Raw genomic sequence first — 20427 nt, 5'->3', positions numbered from 1 at the left:
AAATGCAAATGACAAATGAAATTTTTCAATTTTCCAGCCTCTCTGTTGCATTGTAGTAACATTTTTCTATTGATCAGTTGCTGCCTAATGCTATGTTTTGCTATTTCTTTTCATTTGCTTAGAGTACCTTTGTTATCAATGCTGTGCTAGTCTTCCTTTTATTACTCATGACTGGATGTAATGGTTTTACCTGGCGTGCACATGGGGTTGTATGTATGTATGTATGTATGTGTTGGTGGGAAGGGTCTGGGGTATTGTTTCAAGTTTGCTTTCCAAGGACTAGTCTTCTCTGCTGCCACAGACACAAAATATTTCCTGTAAAAATGACTTGTTTGTGTACTATTTGTATAGCTCCTACCTTCTTTACTTTTCTAAATCTAACTGGGTCTACTGGATTCTGCTGCCAACTCAACTCACCTCTGTCCCCATACCTGTGATTAAAAACAAGGCCTTTGGCAACTTAGGGTATGTTATGTACCTTCAGGGCATACTTTTTGCCATCATTTTCTGAGATCCACTCCATGGTGTCCTCTACCACTACATTTCTCCTAAATTACTTCTCCATTTATTCTCTCAGTTCAGTCGTTCATGTGGCTCCTATTAGGTCTCAGCTCCTTTTGCCTGTTTCAGCATATGGGTATTACAACTGAATCCTAATATTACTGAAAACATTGAATTGGTTTCTTCATAAAGAAAGAAAAGGAAACAGACAGGGAGGGATGGATAGGACACAAAGAGAAGGAGATGAGAGAAAATGAATAAAGCAATCAACTCTAGGAGCAAAACTAATCCAGAAAGCAAGGACTCTGGAAATATGTTGTAAAATGACAGAAGATGAGCTGGACAAAACAAACTTCAGTAGATACTTCAAATATAAAATGGAAGATACCAATAATGTGATGCTCAATATCTTTTTTTCTAATTCTTAAAGAATTGCACATCAAAACCACAATGAGTTATCACCTTACACCAGTCAGAATGGCCATCATCAAAAAATTTACAAGCAATAAATGCTGGAGAGGGTGTGGAGAAAAGGGAACTCTCTTATACTGTTGGTGGGAATGTAAATTGATATAGCCACTATGGAAAACAATATGGAAATTCCTTAAAAAACTAAGAATAAAACTACCGTATGACCCAGCAATCCCACTACTGGGTGTATATCTTGACAAAATCATAATTGAGGAAGACACGCGTACCCCATTGTTCATAGCAGCACTCTTTACAATAGCTAGGACATGGAAGCAAGATACCCATCAACAGATGAATGGATAAAGAAGATGTAGTACATATATACAAATGGAATATTATTCAGCCATAAAAAAGAACAAATTTGAGTCAGTTCTAGTGAGGTGGATGAACCTAGAGCCTATTATAAGGAGTGAAGTAACTTAGAGAAAAACAAATACAGTATAATATTAACACACATATATATATGGAATTTAGAAAGATGGTACAATGAACCTATTTTCAGGAAAGCAGTGGAAATGCAGATATAGAGAACAGACTTGTGGACACAAGTCTGTGTGGGGGAAGGAAGGAATGAGAGGAATAGAGAAAGTAGCATCAACATATATATGCTAAAAAGTGAAAGTCGCTTAGTTGTGTCCGACTCTTTGCAGCCCCATGGACTGCAGCCTATGGCTCTTCCGTCCATGGGATTTTCCAGGCAAGAGTACTGGAGTGGGGTGCGTACTATTGCCTGGAAAATCCCATGGATGGAGGAGCCTGGTGGGCTACAGTCCATGGGGTCGCTAAGAGTCAGACACGACTGAGTGACTTCAGTTTCACTCTTCGCTTTCATGCATTGGAGAAGGAAATGGCAACCCACTCCAGTTTTCTTGCCTGGAGAATCCCAGGGACAGGGAAGCCTGGTTGGGCTGCTGTCCATGGGGTCGCACAGAGTCGGACACGACTGAAGCGACTTAGCAGCAGCAGCAGCAACCATGTGTAAAATAGATAGCTGGCTAGAAGTTGCTATATAACACAGGGAGCCCAACCTGCCACTCTGTGATGATTGAGAAGGGTAGGATGACGGGAGGGGAGGGACAGGATATATGTATAATTATAGCTGATTCATGTTGTTGTACAGCAGAAACTAATATAACATTGTAAAACAATTATCCTCCAAGTGAAAAATAAATTAAGAAAAAGATGAAACCGGAAAGAACAGAAGAGTGGCTAGATATTATGGAAAGTACTTTTAAGTATATAAAAGATTCAAATAAAAAGAATTAATAAAATAAGCCAAATAAATAAATAATTATAGAGAAAATTTTGTGTGCTAATATGTGAAAGTAGGTAAATTGAGATAGACAATAAAGAAAAAAGATAATAAATATTTAAAGTTAAAATTTAGTATCTTTTGTAAAATAGAAGATAATTTGAATCCACATTTGGAAAAGGCCATGGGAAATTTTAACCTAGAACTTTCAAAACCAAGATTCATGAACTTACAAACGTCAAGCATGAAGAATGATTAAATTACTGATTGGAAGGTAAAGGGAGAAAATATTTGGTCTTCTCTCATTTATCCACATCAACTCTTAGGGTCAGTTGACAGTGGAGTAACATCTATATGATCATATAGAAATAAAAGCATTTTATATTTTAAATTCTAAGTGTCTTTGGGTATAAAGACTACAGATAGTTTTGAACTCAATGAATATTATTTTGAAAAAAATTAGAAGATGAACTGCTGGCACTTACATTGAAATAACCTAAAAATTACCACAGAAAGAGGAGCAGTAAGCACTGAAAGGATTTAGCTATAAAATACAGACGAGAAAAAAAATGGAAACACTGTATTCTATTCCCTTAAAATAGAAATGACGTATTACCTTGACCTCTTTTCCTCTCCTTTTCTTGCTGGGTTTTGTAGTTTAAGTTTGTTGATTTCCACTTCTTTAATACTCGCAAGTCAAAGAATGTCCATGAAGATGCAAATAATAAAAGTATAAGCAGAGTTTAACAGTACAGAGAAAAATACTAAAAAAATACTAACTGAAATATAGTGAAGGAAAGAAAGAGAAGGACAGAGTAACAGGAAATATGCTAATATCTTTATTGCTCGTAGAAGTAAACGAATAGATTTTGGATAGAGAAATAAAAAACAAAGCTGTATAAATTATATGTTAATAAATACAGAGTTTCATAAAGTTATCATTATAAGATCATAACTACTGGAACAAAGGTATGTGCAGAGAAACTACACCTGAAGAAAAATGAGATAACTAATGTTAAATATTTTCTTTAAAAAAAAAATCCCTAAAACAAGTTAAAATATTAAAAAGTGAAAAGCAATTAGATGCTAGGTGTCACAATTATCATTTAACATTGTACTGAAGGGAATCAGCCAAGAGAAAACATTAATGTCAATGGGTTTTTGGCTTGTGTTGGTATTTTAGACAGTGGATTTTGAACTAAATCACAGAGGAAAATGCCATATGCAGGTAACACAATAAATTGCTTTTAAAATGTTGAAAACTAAAGGATAAAAAATTAAGCCAGCTAAAGGCAAGCAACATTCAAAAAACAAAGATTGTGGCATCTGGTCCATCACTTCATGGCAAATAGATGAAGGAAAAGTGGAAACAGTGACAGATTTCATTTTCTTGGGCTCCAAAATGACTGCGGATGGTGACTGCAGTCACGAAATTAAAAGATGGTTGCTTCTTGGAAGAAAAGTGATGACAAATCTAGATAGCACATTAAAAAGCAGAGACATCACTTTGCTGACGAAGGTCTATATAATCAAAGCTATGGTTTTTCCTGTAGTCCCCTACGGATGCGAGAATTGGACCATTAAGAAGTCTGAGTGCTAAAGAATTGATGCTTTCAACCTGTGGTGTTATAGAAGACTCTTGAGAGTCTCTTGGACTGCAAGTATATCAAAATAGTCAATCCTAAAGGAAATCACCCCTGAATATTCATCAGAAGGACTGATGTTGAAACTGAAGCTCCAGTACTTGGTCTGTCTCATACAAACTGCTGACTCATTGAAAGAGACCCTGAAGCTGGGAAAGATTCAGGGCAAGAGGAGAAGGGGGTGACAGAAAATGAGATGGTTGTATGACATCACTGATTCAATGGATATGAGTTTCAGCAATCTCAGGGAGATAGTGAAGGACAGGGAACCCTGGCATGCTACAGTTAATGGGGTCACAAAGAGTTGGACATGATTGAGCGACTGAACAACAAAGGCAAGCAAATACTTAATGTCAGACCAGATGAATCAGCTCAAACATCAAGTGAGATGAATAAAGTCATTTTTAATACAAAAAATGCAGTTCACAATGAAGATGTAGCAATTACAAATATCTACAAACCAAATAATAACGTGGCGCCAACATATACAAAGCAAAAACAATGCAGGTACAAGGGAAAATAGTCAAAAACACACTAGACTTGGAAAGTTTATTCATTCACTCAGTCCAAAACAGGTCAGCCAGGCGTGGAGGTGAGAGAAGAATGAGGAAACATTGAAAGCATTTGCACAAATCAGGACCTTTGCAAGATGCCCACTGTCATGATTATTATTTAACATTGTGATAAGGGGAAAAGCCAAGAGAAAAATATTAGAACTTTAAAATGAAATTTAGAAAGATAAAGTGAAAAGCTCTATGTGCAGATCATATGATTATATACCTAGAACTGCCATCCAGTGGATTTTATTTAATCAATTGACAGGCTACTAGAAATAATAGAATTCACTAAGTTATTGTACTACAAGATCAATGTCATCATATAGATAATTTTCATGTATAACAGTAATTTTAGATTAAGCCCTAGTGCCATATTTTGCCTACATATATTATTTATGTGCCACAAATTTAAGAATATTGTTTATTATTTTCCTATGACTTCTATAACAATTATCACAAATTTAGGGGTTAATACAACAGATTTTTATTCTCTCACAGTTCCAGATGCCAGAAGTCTTTTTTTTTTTTTATTCTCCCGTAACACTTTATTTTCAATTCTTTTTTTTTTTTTTTGTATTTTATTTTATTTTGTTTATTTTTTAATTTATTTTATTTTATAACTTTGCAATATTGTACTGGTTTTGCCATATATCAACATGAATCCACCATAGGTATACGCATGTTCCCCATCCTGAACCCTCCTCCCTCCTCCCTCCCCGTACCATCCCTCTGGTTCATCCCAGTGCACCAGCCCCAAGCATCCAGTATCGTGCATCGAACCTGGACTGGCAACTCATTTCATATATGATATTATACATGTTTCAATGCCATTCTCCCAAATCATCCCACCCTCTCCCTCTCCCACAGAGTCTAAAAGACTGTTCTATACATCAGTGTCTCATTTGCTGTCTCGTGTACAGAATTATTGTTACCATCTTTCTAAATTCCATATATATGCGTTAGTATACTATGTTGGTGTTTTTCTTTCTGGCTTACTTCACTCTGTATAATAGGCTCCAGTTTCATCCGCCTCACTAGAACTGATTCAAATGTATTCTTTTTAATGGCTGAGTTATACTCCATTGTATATATGTACTGCAGCTTTCTTATCCATTCATCTGCTGATGGACATCTAGATTGCTTCCGTGTCCTGGCTATTATAAACAGTGCTGTGATGAACATTGGGGTACACGTGTCTCTTTCAATTCTGGTTTCCTCAGTGTATATGCCCAGCAGTGGGATTGCTGGATCATAGGCAGTTCTATTTCCAGTTTTTTAAGGAATCTCCACACTGTTCTTCATAGTGGCTGTACTAGTTTGCATTCCCACCAACAGTGTAAGAGGGTTCCCTTTTCTCCACACCCTCTCCAGCATTTATTGCTTGTAGACTTTTGGATCGCAGCCATTCTGACTGGTGTGAAATGGTACCTCATAGTGGTTTTGATTTGCATTTATTTGATAATGAGTGATGTTGAGCATCTTTTCATGTGTTTGTTAGCCATCTGTATGTCTTCTTTGGAGAAATGTCTATTTAGTTCTTTGGCCCATTTTTTGATTGGGTCATTTATTTTTCTGGAGTTGAGCTGTAGGAGTTGCTTGTATATTTTTGAGATTAGTTGTTTGTCAGTTGCTTCATTTGCTGTTATTTTCTACCATTCTGAAGGCTGCCTTTTCACCTTGTTTATAGTTTCCTTTGTTGTGCAGAAGCTTTTAAGTTTAAATAGGTCCCATTTGTTTATTTTTGCTTTTATTTCCAATATTCTGGGAGGTGGGCCATAGAGGATCCTGCTGTGATGTATGTCAGAGAGTGTTTTGCCTATGTTCTCTAGGAGTTTTATAGTTTCTGGTCTTACGTTTAGATCTTTAATCCATTTTGAGTTTATTTTTTTGTTATGGTGTTAGAAAGTGTTCTAGTTTCATTCTTTTACAAGTGGTTGACCAGTTTTCCCAGCACCACTTGTTAAAGAGATTGTCTTTAATCCATTGTATATTCTTGCCTCCTTTGTCAAAGATAGGGTGTCCATACATGCATGGATTTATCTCTGGGCTTTCTATTTTGTTCCATTGATCTATATTTCTGTCTTTGTGCCAGTACCATACTATCTTGATGACTGTGGCTTTGTAGTAGAGCCTGAAGCAGATGCCAGAAGTCTTAAAGCAGTGTCACTGGGCCCAAATCGAAACCAAGGGCTGTTATTCCTGTGAAGGTTCTAGGGGGACCCCTTCCTCACCTCTTCAAGTTTTTGGTGGCTGCTAGCATTCCTTGTCTTATGGCCACAGCATCACTTCAACCATGGGCTCCATGGCCACATTGCCTTCTCCATTTCTGTGTGTCTGATTTTCTCTTATAAGAACTCTTGTAATTGCATTTAGGGCTCACCTGGATTAATCAAGGACAGTGTTCTCACATATTTTAGTTACATGTTTTTTATAATTTAATTTTCTCACAGAAACCTAATTGAAAAAGGCTTTATTGGTGCATGAAATTACAAAATAAACAGGATTATAAACTTCAGCAATAGATTTAATAAATGCAAGAATATTGAAAATGATAAAGATGGCATCTCATATCAGTGGGAAAAGTTGTATTGCTTAATACATTTTGAGACAACTGCACAGCCATCTGGAAAGAAAAGCTGAATCCATATCTCACACCATATGCCAAAGTATATTATAAATGGATCAAATACTTAAATGTAAAATATTGCATCACAGATACTCAAGCAAACAGGAGTGTTTTTTTTTCTTATGTCTTTAAAGTAGAAAATCTCTTCAAAACAAGATCTAGAAGCCACAAAATGACATGATTAATAAATTTGATCACATTTTTCAACACACACAACCAAAATCAAAAGACTATATTAAAAACAAGTTTGTAATTCTTACTGAAGTGGCTAATTTTTTAAAAACTATTTTATTATAGTTGATTTAAAATGTGTTCATTTCAGATATATAGCAAAGTGATTCAGAGAGATATATATACATTCTTGGTGGAATATAAATTGACACAAATCATATGGAGTATAATTGGCATATGTAAGTTTTATATAGCAAAGTGAGTCAGTTTCATATGGATACAGATGTATTCTTTTTCAAATTCTTTCCCGTTATATATTATTACAAGATAGTAAGTATTGCTCCTGCTGCTATACAATAGGATCTGATTATTTTTAATCTATTTTACATATAGTAGTGTGTATCTGTTATTCTCAAATGCCTAATTTATCCTTCCTCTTCTTTCCTCTTTGGAAATGATAATTTTCTTTCTATGTCTCTGAGTCTGTTTCTGTTTTATAAGTTCATTTATATCATTTTTTTAGATTCTACATATAAGTGGTATCATATGATATTTTAAATTTCTTTTTCTGGCCTTCACTTAATATGATGATCTCTAGGTCCATCCATATTGCTGTAAATGGCATTATTTCATTCTTTTTTGTGACTAAGTAATATTCCTTTGTGTGTGTGTACCACATCTTCTTTATCTATTCCTCTGTTGATTGACACTTGTATTCGTTCCATATCTTAACAATTGTAAATAGTGCTTCTCTGAACATTGCAGTGCATATATCTTTTTGAATTAGACTTTTTAATCTTTTCCAAATATATGTTCAGTAGTGGGATTGCTGGATCACATGGTAATTCTATTTTTAGTTTCTTAAGAAACTTCCATACTGTTGCCCACAGGGGCCACATCAATTTATATTCTTACTAACAGTATAGGAAGTTTCCGTTTACTCCATACCCTCTCCCACATTTATTAATTATAGACTTTTTAATGATGGCCATTCTGAACAGAGGTGATTCCTCATCATAGTTTTTATTTGCATTTCTCTAATAATTAGCAGCTTTAAGCATTGTTTCATGTGCTTATTTGCCATCTGTATGTCTCCTTTGGAAAACATCTGTATGTCTTCTTTCTCTTTAGGTCTTCTGCCCATTTTTTGATTGAGTTGTTTGTTATTATTTAGTTGTATGAACTGTTAGTGTATTTTGGAAATTAAGGCCTGTTGGTCACATCATTTGCAAATATTTTCTCTCAGTTCATACATTCTCTTTTTGTTGTTAATGGTTTCTTTTGCTGTGCAAAAGCTTGTAAATTTGATTAAATCCCATTAGTTTATTTTTGCTTTTATTTCTTTTCCCTTGGGAAATTGACCTAAGAAAATATTGCTACAATTTATGTCAGAGAATGTTTACCTGTACTCTCTTATGAAAAATTTATGGTATCATGTCTTTTAAGTCCTAAAGCCATTTTGAGTTTATTTTTGTGTATGGTCTGAGAGAGTATTTGAATGTCATTGATTTACATGTGGCTGTCCAACCTTCCAAACACCAAAGTGGCTGTTTTTTTAACTAAACCTAAAAAATGCAAGAAGATAAAAGACCAACTTTACTATCAGACAAATGGCAGAGTATATAAACTGTTTATAGAAAAAAGAAACACATGCCTCTTAAGCACATGAAAATTTCAGCTTCACTCTTAATAAAAGCCACTGTGAAATACTACTTGTCACATATTGGGATTTCCCAAATTCTTAAAATTTGATATAATAGTTTTTGTGAAAAAGGAGGCATTATTTTATGTTTCTGGTGGAATGTAAATTGATACAAATCATATGGAGGAAAATTGGCAGTATCTGTCAAAATTAGAAAAACACATTTTCCATGGGCCTAGTTAATTACTTCTTGCAGTTTATCCACTGATACATTACTTTTGAGACAGGTAGAAAGTTATTCTTAGAAATATTTAATACCAAATGTTGGAGAAACCAAATGTGTATCTATGTACAATGGATTTAACTGTGAGATATCCAGATGAAATACTATGCAGCTGTTAAAAACAAACCAGGAGCCTTGTTATTTCTAATAAAGAAAAATCTTCATGGTCTATTCAGTTTTTCAAATTATACTTAAAAGTACAACCTTACCAATGCCTAACAGTACATACAGTATAATAAGGGACAGAGTGTTCATTTATATATGCTTATTTATGCAGAAAAAATCACTGCAAGGACACACAAGGAAATAATATCAGTGATGATATTATTTCATGGGGAGAGAATAGGAATTAGAGAACCATAATGGGAGGTAAATTTTACTATAAAATATTTTAAACTCTTAAAAATTTTTAAAATAAATACCTATCTTAACTACTTATATTAAATGAGTAAACTTTTGTTCACTTTTTCTCAAATATTTATTGAGGGCCTGCTTTGTGCCAGCACTGTTTTAGGTTTTGGGATTAGTGAACAAAACATAAAAATCTGAACCCTTATGGAGCCTACATTCAAGTGATGGGAGACAGACATTTGAAAATAACCATGTGCTAACTAGTGGAGGTGATGGAATTCCAGTTGAGCTCTTTCAAATCCTGAAAGACGATGCTGTGAAAGTCCTGCACTCAATATGCCAGCAAATTTGGAAAAATCAGCAGTGGCCACAGGACAGGAAAAAGTCAGTTTTCATTCTAATCCAAAAGAAAGGCAATGCCAAAGAATGCTCAAACTACCGTACAATTGCACTCATCTCACACGCTAGCAAAGTAATGCTCAAAATTCTCCAAACCAGGCTTCAGCAGTATGTGAACCGCGAACTTCCAGATGTTCAAACTGGTTTTAGAAAAGGCAGAGGAACCAGAGATCAAATTACCAACATCCACTGGATCATGGAAAAAGCAAGAGAGTTCCAGAAAAACATCTGTTTCTGCTTTATTGACTATGCCAGAGCCTTTGACTGTGTGGATCAAAATAAACTGTGGAAAATTCTTCAAGAGACGGAAATACCAGACCACCTGACCTGCCGCTTGAGAAACCTATATGCAGGTCAGGAAGCAACAGTTAGAACTTGACATGGAACAACAGACTGGTTCCAAATAGGAAAAGGAGTACGTCAAGACTGTATATTGTCACCCTGCTTATTTAACTTATATGCAGAGTAGATCATGAGAAACCCTGGGCTGGAAGAAGCACAAGCTGGAATCAAGATTGCTGGGAGAAATATCAATAACCTCAGATATACTGATGACACCACCCTTATGGCAGAAAGTGAAGAGGAACCAAAAAGCTCTTGATGAAAGTGAAAGAGGAGAGTGAAAAAGTTGGCTTAAAGCTCAACATTCAGAAAATCAATGTTTTCATTCATTCTCAGGTCCGTCTAGTCAAAGCTATGGTTTTTCCAGTAGTCATGCATGGATGTGAGAGTTGGACCGTGAAGAAAGCTGAGCGCCAAAGAATTGATGATTTTGAACTGTGGTGTTGGAGAAGACTCTTGAGAGTCCCTTGGACTGCAAGGAGATCCAACCAGTCCATCCTAAAGGAGATCAGCCCTGGGATTTATTTGGAAGAAATGATGCTAAAGCTGAAACTCCAGTACTTTGGCCACCTCCTGTGAAGAGTTGACTCATTGGAAAAGACTCTGATGCTGGGAGGGATTGGGGGTAGGAGGAGAAAGGGACGACAGAGGATGAGATATCTGGATGGCATCACCGACATGATGGACGTGAGTCTGAGTGAACTCCGGGAGTTGGTGATGGACAGGGAGGCCTGGCATGCTGCGATTCATGGGGTCGCAAAGAGTCGGACACGACTGAGCGACTGAACTGAACTGAACTGTTGCACCACTAAATAGGATTAGCAGGGTAAGTCTTATCAAAAAAGAGCAGATTGAAGGAGAGTCGTACAAGAAGCAAGGGAGTTAGTCATGTGGATATGTGAGGAAAGAATGTTCTGAGATAGGGAGAACAACCAGTGTAGACTCATTGGGAAAGGAACATCTCAGATGTTTTAAATAAAAGGGTTAAGAGGCCAGTGTGTCTTAAGCAGAGGAATAGTGGTAGATATAGGGCCAGAAAGATAATGATATCAATCAGACTTTGTTAGCAGAGGAGTAACATGATCTGACAAATTTTGAAAAGCTTGCTCTGATCTTACCTATTATATGTATTACAAATAGGCTGATGGGGCGTAAGAGTAAAACCTGGGAGGTAATTTGGAAATAATTGCGCCTTAGATCCGGAGTTGAAGCGATGAAAAGTCATTCGATTTTGGATGTAATTTGAAATTGTCAACTGGATTCCTGACAGGCCAAATGTAGAGTGCAAGAGAGAGGACTCAAAGAAGAGAAGGTGTGAAAACGTTATCTAGGAAAATGGGAGTCTGAATGGACTAGAAAGTTATATTGATTGGCTGAAAGTGTTAAGAGCCCACTTGAGTTCTTCCTGAATTTAAAAGTGAGTCATGGGTTTTTCTCCAGTCAATTCAGCTACATGACTTAGGTCTCATCCCTTCCTAAAAAGTAGATCTCTGTGGCATAATGGAAGGATACCCTTGTTAAATTTTTTTTTAAGTGAATTATAGGATATAATATATAGAATGTTCTCGTCTTAATAATTGTAAAAGGAATGCATATATGCTGATTTATGTTTATACAAAATTTAGATAGTTTCCCCCAAGGTTTAGCTGAACATGGTTTTTATGTTAATTCTAGATATAAATGCATGAGCATCAAATGATCCTTAATAAACCGTGTTTCTTATTTTTACTGTATTTTAGCAGGTGGCAAATATAAAATAGGTCTCAATTTAAAAATTAAGATGAGTAGAGAAGGATGAACTGGAGTTTGGAATTGACATATACAAACTTCCATGTTTAAGATGGATAACCACCAAGGGCCTACTGTATAGCAAAAATAAATAAATAAATAAATAATAAAAATTGAGATGACAGACTGGTAATGAGCATTTTAAAGGCAGGAATACATTTTAGAGTATTTTCTTATTTAATCTTTTTTAAAAATTAAGCTTATATTATGCAATTTAAAAGATAAACATGATACTTATTTTCAACTTAATATATAAAATTTTATGGATTTTATGTCTTTCTAATCATCTGTTTTAGTGTGCAAAACTTTATGAGACTATGAAACAAATACTTAAGAAGATATCAAGAAAGTTGAAAGAATTAACAGCCAGATTAAACATCTAGTGAACATAGCTGGTAAGACAACATAAAAGGTGGGGGAGGTGAAAATGAAAGGAGGCAAATATCAAAGACTGAATCAAACATATACAGGGGATTTAAACAATAACCCACAATCAATAGCAAAGAGGGAAAGTGTGTAGGATACATCTAGAAGCAATGTAAGGCTTGACGTTGGAGACAATAGTTAGACATTGAATGAATACACCATGTACCATGTGACAGAGAATCTTCACTTGATTCACTATGCTATGCTATGCTATGCTGAGTCACTTCAGTCGTGTCCGACTCTGTGTGACCCCATAGACGGCAGCCCACCAGGCTCCCCCATCCCTGGGATTCTCCAGGCAAGAACACTGGAGTGGGTTGCCATTTCCTTCTCCAATGCATGAAAGTGAAAAGTGAAAGTGAAGTCGCCTAGTCGTGTCCGACTCTCAGTGACCCCATGGACTGCAGCCTACCAGGCTCCTCCGTCCATGGGATTTTCCAGGCAAGAATACTGGAGTGGGGTGCCATTGCCTTCTCCGTGACTCACTATACAAGCTCTCTTTTCCAAATTCTCTGTATGAGCTGCTTCCAGGAAATATACAGAAATAGGTCAACAATGGGACCCTCAAATAGTGGGTACTAAGTTACTATCTGTATTTATTGAGAGTCAAATATGTAGAGTTCTTAGATTTTAATCATTGAACACTGTGACTAAGAATAAGATTTATAATGAAGCATATGAATGAATAAAAGGATATGATTTATCATTTAGTATATAGTAATATGTTTCCATGTGTAGGGTTAATACAAGTCTACAGTGGCAATTCTAAAAGGAAAAAGATTCAGAAATACAAAAGGTTTGTTTTCTCTCAGTACATTTTGGTGGTAAAACCTGACTGACACTTTTGTTCATTGAGAATTTAAAAGTTCTTTATGACCACGTACCAGATAAGAGGTTAATATCCAAAATATCGGAAGAACTCAATACAACTCAATATTGAGTCAAAAAATGAACAATCTGATTTAAAAATAGGCATAGGACCTGAATGGGCTTCCCAGGTCGCACAGTGGTAAAAAAATCCACCTGTCACTGCAGGAGATGCAAGAGACAGGGGTTCAGTCCCTAGGGTGGGAAGATCCCCTGGAGTAGGAAGTGGCAACCCACTTCAGTGTTCTTGCCTGGAAAATTCCATGGACAGAGGAGCCTGGATAGCTACAGTCCATGGGGTCACAAATTGTCAAATAGAACTGAGCCTGTGTGTGCACATACACACACACACACACACACACACACGTACACACATACAGGACCTTAATAGTCATTTTTCAGAAAGACATGGGTGGCCAGCAGGTACCTGAAATGGAGTTCAGCATCACTAAGCATCAGGGAAATGCAAATCAAAACCACAGTGAGGTATCACCTCGTACCTGTAAAAATGGCTGTTACCAAAAGCAAACAAACAAACAAAAAATAATAAAGAAATAATGCTTTGGCAAAGATGTGGCAAAAAAGGAACCCTATAGTGGAATGTAAACTGGTACACCCATTATGGAAAAAATTAAAATAGACCTACCATATGGCCCCACATCTGTGTATATATCCCAATTCTGGAATATATTGGAAGGAAATGAAATCATTACCTCGAAGTGTACCTGTACACCCATACTTATTGCAACATTATTCACAAATAACCACAATATGGAAACAACCTAAGTGGTCATCAATGAATGAGTGGACAATGAAAATGTGATATATATATATATATATATATATATATATGAAAATGTGAGATATTACATGGCACATATATATTTACACATGAATATATATAGATACAGATACATGAATATTATTGAGCCTTTTTAAAAAAAAAAAAAAAGGAAATCTTGCCATTTGTGACATGATGTACCTTTAGAGCATTATGCTTAATGAAATAAGTCACACAGAGAAAGACAAACACTGCATGATCTCACATATAATATGGAATCTTTAAGAAAAAAAGCCAGAATCAAGGAAGCAGATTAGAAGGGTGATTGTCAAGGGCTGGGAAGTGAAGGAAATGGGAAAAGGGTACAAATGGTCAAAGGGTACAAATTCCCAGTTACAAGCGGAATACATTCTTGGGAACTAATATTTAGCATGGTGCCTATAGTTAATACTAGTGTATTATATACTTGAAAGCTGCAAAGAGAATAGTTCGTAAATGTCCTGACCTTAAACACACAAAAAAAATATAATTAGGTGAGGTGGTGGATGGGTTAACTAACCTTACTGAGGTAGTCATTTTGCACTATGTGTATAAAATCGTCACATTGTACAGAAATATATCAATTATATCTCAACTAAGCTAGAGGAAAGAAACATATTCTCTAAGGAAAAAAAGTTACTTATTATGTGAAATTATTTATGTTGTATGTTTATGTCAAAGGGTGAATATTCATGACAGATAATATGAATGTCTTTCATTATGAGCTGCTAACTAGACACCATTGGCTGGTATTAGAGGTAAAACTCTGTAAATGCATCAAATTAACCTTTCTAAATCTGAAAAACTCCAGATTCACTTTTCCCCAAGAGTTTCTAAGAGTAAATTATAATGGTATTCATCTACAGAAACATGAGGCTTTTGTTTTTCTCTTTACAACCTTCAATGCTCTTTGAATTTTACCAGTGTTACTGATTACTGTAATAAATTTTTAAAAATAACCTTAGAAATAAACATATGACAGACCGTCTCGTAAGCTATGGAGAAAAGCTCAGTTTGCTCTTTACTCTATGACATGACTTTTAAGTGGGTAGTATTCTCAACCAAGAGCCCAGAGAAAGGGACGCATACTATGTTCTAGAGTGGGTAAGATGGAATGTATAAATTTGGGTCTTGGGCAAAGTTTTAAAATATGAGGGAGCAGGGATGGTTAGAGAACAAGAAAAGTAGTGAAGAGCAAACCCAAAGAAAGGGTGATACTAGATGAAAATACACAGTGTATAATGTGTTTGTTTGGAGCTTCTTGCTAATTATATAAATTTGTTTACTTTTACTTTATATTATGCAAATATAGCTTAGTATCTGTGTATGGGACTTGAAATTCTGCAGTGGAGTGTTAGTAGAACTTCCCTCGCTTTATTCCACATTAATGAATTAATCAATGAATTTTAAATAGCTGGCATGTTGTACAATTGTGAAGACATGAAATAAAGACATTGTACTGTGTTTTTACTTCACCAATTAACTACTTTAATACCCTTAAATTATAAGATTTCATTTCTTCTAGGTGAAATGTGTGAAGAGAAACAATTTTGTGATCTTGCTGTATACCTAATTCTTGTTTTACTTTCTAGCTGTCAGTTAGTTATTTTAACTTGTCTACCAGCATCACTTAACTACTGGTTATTTTTATAGATTCTTTTGTGTATTTGTCACTTATATGGACTCTTCATTTCTCAGCTTTTCTCTTTAATTATTACTTTACTTAGAAAATTTAAACCAAAACTTTTAATAACAAATCAAGTACTTTAATGAAGTATGTGTCTGTGCGCTTAGTAGCTCAGTCATGTCTGACTCTTTGCGACCCCATAGGCTGTATAGCCCATCAGACTCCTCTGTCCATGGGAATTCTTCAGGCCAGAATACTGAAGTGGGTCCCCATGTCCTCTTCTTCGTGAAGTATAAAGTTAGTAGAAATAGTGTCACCATGTGCCTCTGTTTTGTAAGTTATAGTAAAAGAATTTATTTGAAGCAAATTTTAATTGTGTCTCCAGCAATGTTTCTGCATAAGATTTATTCAACATCTTTTTTGTATTTAATATAGAAAATTTCCAAATATTATATTTACCTTTTTTATTATTTCTCATTTTCATTAATATTTGTATAATATGTTATAGTGTCTTCATTTAATTTTCCATGAATGCAGGAGGTTTTTTATCCTTCCAGGTTTGTTGGGATATAACTAATATATAGTATTGTATAAGTTTCAAGTGTACAACATAATGGAGAAGGCAGTGGCACCCCACTCCAGTACTCTTGCCTGGAAAATCCCATGGACGGAGGAGCCTGGAAGGCTGTAGTCCATGGGGTTGCTGAGGGTCGGGCACGACTGAGCGACTTCACTTTCACTTTTCACTTTAATGCATTGGAGAAGGAAATGGCAACCCACTCCAGTGTTCTTGCCTGGAGAATCCCAGGGATGGCAGAGCCTGGTGGGCTGCCGTCTATGGGGTCGCACAGAGTCGGACACGACTGAAGCGACTTAGCCGCAGCAGCAGTACAGCATAATGATTTGACTTAAGTACATCATGAAATGATTTCCACAATAAGTTTAATAAATATCCATCACCTTGTATAAATAAAAAGAAATGTTTTTTCACTTGTGATGAGAAAGAACTCATGATTCACTTTCCTAGCAACTTTTATATATAATATACAGCAGAGTTAATCATGTTACTCATATTATATTTTACATCCCTGCTGCTGCTGCTGCTGCTGCAAAGTTGCTTCAGTCGTGTCTGACTCTGTGCGACCTCATAGACAGCAGCCCACCAGGCTCCCCTGTCCCTGGGATTTTCCAGGCAAGAATACTGGAGTGGGTTGCCGTTTCCTTCTCCAGTGCATGAAAGTGAAAAGTGAAAGTGAAGTCGCTCAGTCGTGCCCGACCCTCAGCGACCCCATGGACTGCAGCCCACCAGGCTCTTCCGTCCATGGGATTTTCCACACAAGAGTACTGAAGTGGGGTGTCATTGCCTTCTGTTGTTTTACATCCCTAGTATTTATTTATTTTATAAATGTAAGTTTATCCATTTGACCACCTTCATCCAGTTTCCTCTCTCCCTCCGGTAACCACAAATCTGTTCTCTTTTTCTCTGAGTCTGGTTGGTTGGTTTTTGAAGTATAATTGACCTGCAGCACTAGATTAGTTCCTGGTGACAACTCAGTGATTCCATATTGCTATTCCTTATAAAATTATCACAGTAAATCTAGTTTCTGTCTGTCACCGTACAAATATAGTACATTAATTTTTTTACAAGAACACTTCAAGATTTATTACTGCTATATTACAGGTGAAAAGGCTGTTTTACGTAAGAGAGGATTACCCTAGGGTATGTAATGAGTTAATGATTTAGGGACTCTGATCAGGTTGTTTGTTTGTTTTTTTTTTGTATTTTTTTCCCCCAAATGTGGTACATTTTTATTGACTATATTTCCCAAGCTATGTGTTTAATTCCCATGACTCATTTTTTATAAGTGGAAGTTTAGTACCTGTTACATTTCCTCACCTTTATCACTTATTTCCCACCCCACTCTGGCAACCACTTGCTTGATCTCTGAATCTGTGACTCTGTTTTGTTCTGTTTCTTCACTTATTTTGTTGTTTAGATTCCACATGAAATAATTTGTGTTTCTCTAATTTATTTCACGTAGCATAGTACCCTATGGGTTGATCCATGTTGTGGCAGACAGCCAGCTTTCATCCTACTTTTAGTTCATTTCAGTTGCTTAGTTGTGTCTGACTCCTTGCAACCCCATAAACTGCAGCACACCAGGCTTCCCTGTCCATCATCAACTTCCAGAGTTTGCTCAAACTCATGTCCATCGAGTCGGTGATGCCATCCAACCATCTCATCCTCTGTCATCCCCTACCCCTCCTGCCTTCAATCTTTCCCAGCATGAGGGTGTTTTCTAATGAGTCAACTCTTCACATCAGGTTGCCAAAGTATTAGAGCTTCAGCTTCAGAATCAGTCCTTCCAATAAATATTCAGGGTTGATTTCCTTTAGGATTGACTAATCCTAAGGAATTAGGATTTGTCAAGGTACTCTCAAGAGTCTTCTCCAACACCACAGTTCAAAAGCATCAGTTCTTCAGCACTCAGCTTTCTTTGTGGTCCAACTCTCACATCCATACATGACTACTGGAAAAACCGTAACTTTGACTAGATGGACCTTTCTTGGCAAAGTAATGTCTCTGCTTTTTATTATGTTGTCTAGAAGAGAAGGAAATGGCAACCCACTCCAGTGTTCTTACCTGGAGAATCCCAGGGATGGGGGAGCCTGGTGGGCTTCCATCTATGGGGTCGCACAGAGTCGGATACGACTGAAGCGACTTAGCACCAGTAGCAGCAGCAGGTTGGTCATGCCTTTTCTTCCAAGGAGCAAGCGTCTTTTAGTTTCATGGCTGCAGTCACCATCTGCAGTCATTTTGGAGCCCAAGATAATAAAAGTCTTTCACTGTTTCCATTGTTTCCCAATCTGTTTCCCCTGAAGTGATGGGACTGCAATGCCATGATCTTAGTTTCTTGACTTTTGAGTTTTAAGCAAGCCTTTTCATTCTCCTCTTTCACCTTCATCAAGAGGCTTTTGAGTTCCTCTTTACTTTTTGCCATAAGGGTGGTATCGTCTGCATATCTGAGGTTGGTGATATTTCTGTTGGCAATCTTGATTCCATTTTGTGCTTCATCCAGCCCAGAATTTCTCATGATGTACTTTGCATGAAAGTTAAATAAGCAGTTAAATAAGCATCATGCAACACATTCCCATGGGCTATCTGTTTTATATATCGGAATATATGTATGTTTTCATGCTATTCTCTCAATGCGTCCCATCCTCTGCTTTACCCACTGTGTCCATAAGTCTGTTCTCTGTGTCCGTGCCTCCATTGCTGCCCTGAAGATAGGTTCATCAATACCATCTTTCTATATTCCATATATGCATTAGTATATGATATTTGTGTTTCTCTTTCTGACTTACTTGACTCTGCATAGTGAAGATTCTTCCACCTCCTTAGAACTAGTTCAAATGCATTCCTTTCTATGGCTCAGTAATAGTCCATTGTATATATGTACCACAACTTATTTATCCCTTCATATGTTAGTGGACATCTAGGTTGCTTCCATGTCCTAGCTATTGCCCATTCTTTAATAGGACTTTGTTTTTTCTGTTGTTGTTGTTGTTGTTGAATTGTATATTTTAGATATTAATCCTTTATCATATCATATATATTGCTTGCAAATGTTTTCTCCCTTTCAGGATGCAGTGTTTTCATTTTGTTGATAATTTTCTCTTCCTGTGCACAAGTTTTTAGTTTGACATGATCCTGTTTGTTTATTTTTGCCTTTGTTTCCCTTGCCTGAGGAAATGTGTCCCAAAAAATATTACTAAGACTGATGTCAAAGAGCATATACTACCTGTATTTTCTTTTGATAATTTTTATGACTTCAGCTCTTACAGTTAAGCCTTTAATACATTTTGAGCTTCTTTTTGTATATGGTGTGAGAAAGTACTCTAATTTGATTTTTATGCCTGTGGCTGTCTGATTTTCACAGCACCATTTATTGAAGAACCTGTCTTTCCTCCTTCCTATGTTTTTGCCTCGTTTGTCACATATTAATTGACCATATAAGGATGGGTTCATTCTAGAATCTCTGTTCTGTCCCCATTCATCCCATGGGATCCCACTGATCCCAAAAATCTGTGTCAATTTTTGTGCCAGCACTGTACTGTTTTGATTACTATACGTTTCTAGTGTAGCTTGAAGTCAGGGAGCTTGACACTTCCAGTTTTGTTTGTTTCTTGAGATTGTTTTGGCTATTTGGGGTCTAGTATGTTTCCATACAAATTCTAGAATTATTTGTTCTAGTTCTGTGAAAAATGCCATAGGCATTTTTATAGGTATGGCATTGAAACTGTATGATTCAATGAACCTTGGGTAATATGTTTGTCTTAACAATATTATTTCTTCCAATCCATAAGCATGATATGTCTTTCCATCTGTTTCTCTCATTTTTTTATCCATGTCTTACAGGTTTCCAAGTATAGATTTTTCACTTTCTTAGGTTCATTTATAAGATTTAATTATAAACAATATTGCTTTCTTAATTTCTCTCCTGATGGTTCATTGTTACTCTATAGAAATGCAAGATTTCTGTATATTAATTTTGTATCCTGCAATTTTACTGAATTTATTTATTAGTTCTAATTGTTTTTTCTTGGAGACTTGAAGATTTTCTCTCTAAAGTATCATGTTATCTGCAACCAATCACATC

The 20427-nt window shown here is 36.1% G+C and overlaps 1 protein-coding gene across 12 annotated transcripts in view; it reads left to right on the top strand.

Moving 5' to 3' along the window:
- Positions 1 to 20427, top strand: part of MBD5 (methyl-CpG binding domain protein 5) — a 491908-nt gene that overhangs the window by 176905 nt on the left and 294576 nt on the right. For 2 of the 12 annotated variants that reach the window (XM_070799684.1, XM_070799671.1), the window contains exon 3: positions 12323 to 12421. The exons of the other annotated variants lie outside the window; for them this stretch is intronic. The gene's annotated coding sequence lies outside the window, so the exon portion shown is untranslated. The remainder of the gene's footprint in view (positions 1 to 12322; positions 12422 to 20427) is intronic. 12 annotated transcript variants of the gene reach the window in all.

Source organism: Bos indicus, chromosome 2 (genome assembly GCF_029378745.1).
Source record: "Bos indicus isolate NIAB-ARS_2022 breed Sahiwal x Tharparkar chromosome 2, NIAB-ARS_B.indTharparkar_mat_pri_1.0, whole genome shotgun sequence".
Lineage (NCBI taxonomy): Eukaryota > Metazoa > Chordata > Mammalia > Artiodactyla > Bovidae > Bos > Bos indicus.
This window is presented reverse-complemented; position numbering and strand designations above follow the sequence as displayed.